This window comes from Glycine max, chromosome 2, assembly GCF_000004515.6.
Source record: "Glycine max cultivar Williams 82 chromosome 2, Glycine_max_v4.0, whole genome shotgun sequence".
Taxonomy (NCBI): domain Eukaryota; kingdom Viridiplantae; phylum Streptophyta; class Magnoliopsida; order Fabales; family Fabaceae; genus Glycine; species Glycine max.
Window position 1 is genome coordinate 14,876,198 of NC_016089.4, and position 5,868 is coordinate 14,882,065.

Consider the following 5,868-nt stretch of genomic DNA (forward strand, 5'->3'; position numbering starts at 1 on the left):
TGAGCTTGAATAAGGTACCGGTAGGATCCTCATATTGGGAAGGGGCAAATCAGGCCTCCAATGCTTGCAAAAAACTAGTCCACGATGAAAGTTGGTCGTTCTGCGACATCCATTGGAACCATGCGAAGGTTAGTCCTCCCATATAGAAGGAAGCAATCGTGAGGCTATCGGGTTTGGGTGTGTCATGATAAGCAAAGAATTGGTTGATCTTGAAGATCCAACAAAAGGGGTCTGAGCCTTCAAACGGCGACACTTCCAACTTCATATGAAGAAAGGAAGGTGGCGGGTGAAGTGGATTGTGATTGGTTGTGGATGATGTCAACGAATGCGAGCTTGTCTCCAAATGGGTAACCTTCTGATAAAGGTCCTTCAACTTGTTGAGATAAGTAGGCAATGGCATCCTCGATGTGATCCATGTTGGACTTGAAGCGGGTCGATTCTACCATCGTTAATGAAAGCACCAAGATGATGTGTACAGGGAGAGAGAGCTAGTAGAAATATCATAACCAAGTAAGGAGTTTGCCGAATTTCTATCTGCTTCATTTTTTGCTCAACCAAAGGTTACATATATAGGGAGAAAAAACAGAATAACAAACTAGGAAATGACTCCACTAATCCACTACTAACAGAAAGATAATCAACTACTAACAGAAAGGATAAGCTAGCACTACTCCACTACAGCAAGCACTAATTAACCGATCAAACTAGCATATTGCCCTCAATTCAGACATAGTCTAATAAGCGTCTTGGAGTGATAATTCTTCTTTTGGGTCTTTTGCTCATGTCACGCTTGATTGTGGGCCTATCAACAACCCATATACATAATAACCTATCAATTCCATCATCCCTAAATGTACCTATATAGTTGAGTCAGAACTAATCGGAACTCAACTGAAGCCATTACTTAGGCTTTACCCAAGAATTTTTCAACCAAAAAATATATCTCCTGCATGTGTCCTATAAACTTTTTAAGCATTGCAAAGGAATTATGGACCAATCATATAAAAAGAGAAATCCAAGTTCTTCATCCCACACGATAAACAGGCCCATAAGATCTAAAATTAAACTTGTCCACAACGCTTTCACTATTCAGAGACTATCATTTCTAAAAACAATTAACATTATTCCTTATGTAAAAAAAAAAATGACCATGTGACTGAAACCAAATAACCCTCCATGCCAAAGAGTTTATTTTCCCCTATGCACACATGTATGTTGCAAGATTTGACTTTTAGGGTCCATGGGTTGCACCATTTGTATTCACACATGTATGCTTGGTTTGTTTCTTTTTCCTCTTATTTCATGCCCATTTGTCATATAGCAGCTCTTTGAACCTATTTTCATGTCTTGGAGATGCTTTCGCTCTTGAGAACCACATGCATACTTTAGCCAGGTTCAACAAATATCATATCCTGTAGAGAAATAGCTAAATGTTCGATCAAAAGACAACTTAAATTAACAAAAGTTAAATAATAATGGTGACATCACACTCACCCTTAGGAAAACAGATCCTAAGTATTGCTGCATGATACTAGTTATAGATAATATTAAAGTATGGCATGGAAGCAAAATTTTTGCACACTGCACAAAGATGTAGCGTTAAAATGATTCTTTTATCCTAAAAGGAAAAAAAATGTGCAACTAAATATATCTATTCAATTAATTAATAGCAGACAGAAAAAGGATTTTCTTATGTTAATAATTAACATGAGAATCTATTTTCATATATATGACTCACCAAATTGTTGGTCAAGAGATGTTGGTGCAAATCAAGATTGTTGCATTGATTTACATCGAAGAACACATGATGAATGGGTCCATCATAAAACCTAATTTTAAATCTTATTGAAGTATGTATAAGATTTTGTCACAATAGGTAATATTAAATGAGAAAAAGACAATAATATATAACATAATGCCATAAAATTACCTCTTGGTAAAGCTTACAGCCGTTTTGGGTAAGAAGAGGGTGATATTCAATGTACTCGACCACTGATTTGTAAGCCTACAATGATCAACAAAAATAATTAATTGTAAGTTTAAACAATTATGTGTGTATTTTTGGATTTTCATGGAGAAAATTCTGAATTATGATTCCAACAAAGGGTCTTTATGAACTAATATTGTAGGGACCTTGATTAAAGAGTACTAAATATATTTTATTAATTAATTATTAAATAATTTAAATAAATTTTTTCATTTTTATATAATAAACATTTTTTAATTTTTTCCTATGCATTTGGGAAATGTTTGTGTTTGTAATTAACACACCCAGGAAAATTAAGAAATTTTGGGATTGAATCATAGAGCATCGACTTACATAATAGATAATGTTAGTTTCCTCCTAGGATGCACCAAAATGGGAATGACGACATATACAGATACGGGGATGGAGACAAAAAATAGTAAATCTAAAAATCTCAACATACAGGTACGGCTAGAAAACGGTAAAAAAAATTTAATATTTTTTATTATTTAAAAAATTGAAATGTTTTTACCATATTGATTATTGATCATATAACTCTATAAAGTTTTATAAAAAATGATTAGAAATTTGAACATACCTTTATTGAAATAACAAAACGACCTCTTGTTTTCACATAATGTGAAGCATATATTTAGCCCCAAAATCCTAACCGGCAATGGACACCAAAAAATCATAAAGAAACCAATACATAGAATATACTGAGTTTCAAAAAAAAAATTATCTTCAAATAAAATAGAATTCATTTTTCTTCTTGTATATGGTCAAGGACAAAACTAAGTTATACACATTATATTAGGGGACTAGGGGTTGTCGGATATTTGCTGTTGTCTTGTTAGTATAAATATGAAATAATAAATTTTATCAATTAAAAATATATAATCTTATGCAGGAAGCATGTGATCTATTCTAAAAGGTCAGCCAACAAAGTCGTATATATAATTAATTTACTGTAGCTTCAATAAGAGGAATGCTGAATTGGGGATGTGTGTATAAAATTACTTAATTTATTGTAGCTGTAATGAGATATTTTTCTAAAAGCTTAGCATGGTCGTACCTTTTTTATGTTTTTATTTTTCTAAAATGCTGAATTGGGGATACGCGTATACCTTTAGTGTAGCTGCAATGAGATATTTCGCGTATACCTTTTTTCTAAAAGGTCGTACCTAAACTGGGGGAAAGAAACCTGGAAAGCAATAAACAAGCGTTCCTTTTTTCTTTTCTATGTTTTTATTAAGTGAATAGCATAGGATCACTCCAAGCGAGGGAAACTATGGACAAAGCGTTTCTTTTTTCTTTTCTATTGCTTGGAGTAATTAAGGTTTGGGATTTGTTGATGATTAAGAGAATGACAGAGGAAAGCAAGGAACCGGTAGAGGAAAGGGAGATCGTACCTATTTGGTTCTCTGGTTCGTTAGTGATGGTTGTCCAACCAAGACTCGAGAAGACAAAGTGAAAGAGAGGAGTAAGGAATCCCTGATTTTTTTATTTGTTGATTTTCTTCTTTTCTCTTTCATATATATATATATATATATATTTTAATTCTCCGAGACATTCCCTTGTCATCCTTATTCATCCCCGTCCCCATGCAATACCTGGAAACGGGGAAGTGGTGTTCCCGTGTTTTATAGGTCTTCTCAAGGCCTGTTTCACAAGGAAAAAAGAAAAGAAAAGAAATTCAACTACTTTGTATTCAATTCTCATAATTATTGCAATGTAGGTTGCTCAAACAAAAAATTGGAATAGGAATCTCTTCTTACCAAGAAAGATTTCTTCTACAATAAATCAAGTATCATACCTTTGCTTGATTACAATAAATCAAGTATCATACCTTTGCTTGATTAAGGGTTGTGCCGGAGTTAATTCTTCCAACCAAACATCCCTAGATGCACAAGAGAATATATCAATCGTAAAAGCATTTTTATAAACCTTATAAACTGATATTAACAAATTTAACATTAAAGTAATATATATTTCTAACCTCGTATTCAGTCTTTTACATAATCAGATATTTAATAGTGATAAGTAGTGCAAATTAAATATAGGACCAACGCAACAAAAACCAAAATATATCACAGCTTACAACACATATCACATTACATGTTTCTTCACTACTAAACTAACAATAAGTTGAATATAAAAAATTTACTAAAGCACTGGTGATAATATATAAGTATGAAAGCATAATTAAGCAACTATATTAAATCAAATATTTATTATATCAGCAAAAAAAATATTAAGATACATGCGTTTGATATATATATATATATATATATATATATATATATATATATATATATATATATATATATATATATATAATCTTAATATGGTTGGAAAGAATTGTGTTTAATGATATCTTATCACAATCGATCTAATTCTTTTTAGATGTTTATATTTGTATTTAACTAAACCATGTAGGTTAATTCTATGTGCAAAACTAAAGTTTGAAAACTACTACATTTATAAGGTACATGATATATATATACTCACAATATATATATGACATGATAATTTCTTTACAAGTAAACGAGTATATATAACCTATTTTTATATACTCACAATATAAAAATAGATCTTGTTATCCTGGCAAATGTAAAGCCAAGGATGGTGGTTTAGGGTTTATCTCTTAAATTGTTGGCTTTCTTAAGTGATTTCAAATTAAACAGGGCTTCAATCAAGTACTGAGAAGTCATTTTGTAACAAATAAGTTGACATATTGTTGCAGTCAAAGTGCATATAAAGGACAAGAATATAAGTTCAAATCAAGTGTCGAAATTATCATAGGATTAGCGTATTATATTGATCATTTATGAAACAATGAGTCAAGATACTTTACCTCCCAAGCCTGCACATAGTCTTTAAAATTTGTTGGTGGTTCAAGCCAAAGAAGTGCCTCATGAGGCATTATATTCTGGCATCATTGGCAGTGGAGAACCCCAAGTGTTTCCACCCATTGAAGATGTACCTACCGGATTTATCTTACTCAATTCAAACCGTAGTGCCTTGGAAATTGTTGGTGACAACTACTATAATAAGGATTAACAGTATTGATATTGGCTCCAGCAACAACACCAGCAGCATCAGTAGTAGAACTAGCACCAGCAATACCACCAGAACTAGCAGCAGCAACAGCAAGAGCACCAGCACTAGCACCCATCAACACTAGCACTAGCACTTGCACTAAGACCAACACCATCACTAGTACTATCATAAGGATGCATTGGAAGTGATTGAAATTGATTGAGGGAGTTTCCTAGTGTATTAGGGAAACCAAATGAAGAAGCACCAACTCCATTTGACCATGCATTGAGGCAATGAGCCTTCTCCCGATGTGGAAGTGGATGTCCTAAACACTTGTCCAAGAATTTCATTTATTGACATTGACTGATCTTGTTCTAAAAGGTGTGTTAGAGGGTCCTCGTCCAATGTTGTCCAAGAATGGATACAGTGTGCCTCCTTGAAATTTCTAGACAATAGAACTGTAAGTTGACCATTTCCACGGTCGGTGATGAGATCTGTGACTTCGATTAGACCATTCCCCTACAAAAGAAAGGGAAATAATTATATATTAACCAAACCATATAAGAATACATAGTACTACTAGATGATCATTAATTGGAAATTTGTTTTAATGGGGTTAATTTTATTCTTGTGTACAAAAACACTTATTAAACACCTTCATATAATAATTAAATTGCTTGGTAACTTAAAAATTATGTCACTGTAAACTCGAGAAATAAAAAAAAAAAAAAAAAGATATGTACCAATGAGATATCCAACAACAAGGAGAACCAGAAGGAGATATTCTAGAACATAGTCTCTCATCGAATACAAAGACAAATATTTTTTGGAAAGCCAACAAATAAGTTATGTATGAAAGG

The 5,868-nt window shown here is 32.7% G+C and overlaps 1 long non-coding RNA gene across 5 annotated transcripts; it reads right to left on the bottom strand.

Annotated features, from left to right (window-relative positions):
• Positions 1 to 1,002: 1,002 nt before the first annotated feature.
• LOC106797828 (uncharacterized) lies at positions 1,003 to 3,488 on the bottom strand. Of its 5 annotated transcripts, none has more exons than XR_005887198.1 (5): positions 3,379 to 3,479; positions 2,565 to 2,632; positions 1,931 to 2,005; positions 1,739 to 1,841; positions 1,003 to 1,412 (listed from the first exon to the last, which is right to left on the bottom strand). It is a non-coding gene; the product is annotated as an uncharacterized lncRNA (long non-coding RNA). The 5 variants fall into 5 exon arrangements; XR_005887186.1 differs by having other exon boundaries at positions 1,739 to 1,829; positions 3,379 to 3,474; XR_001387119.2 differs by lacking the exon at positions 2,565 to 2,632 and having other exon boundaries at positions 1,739 to 1,829; positions 3,379 to 3,488.
• Positions 3,489 to 5,868: the final 2,380 nt, after the last annotated feature.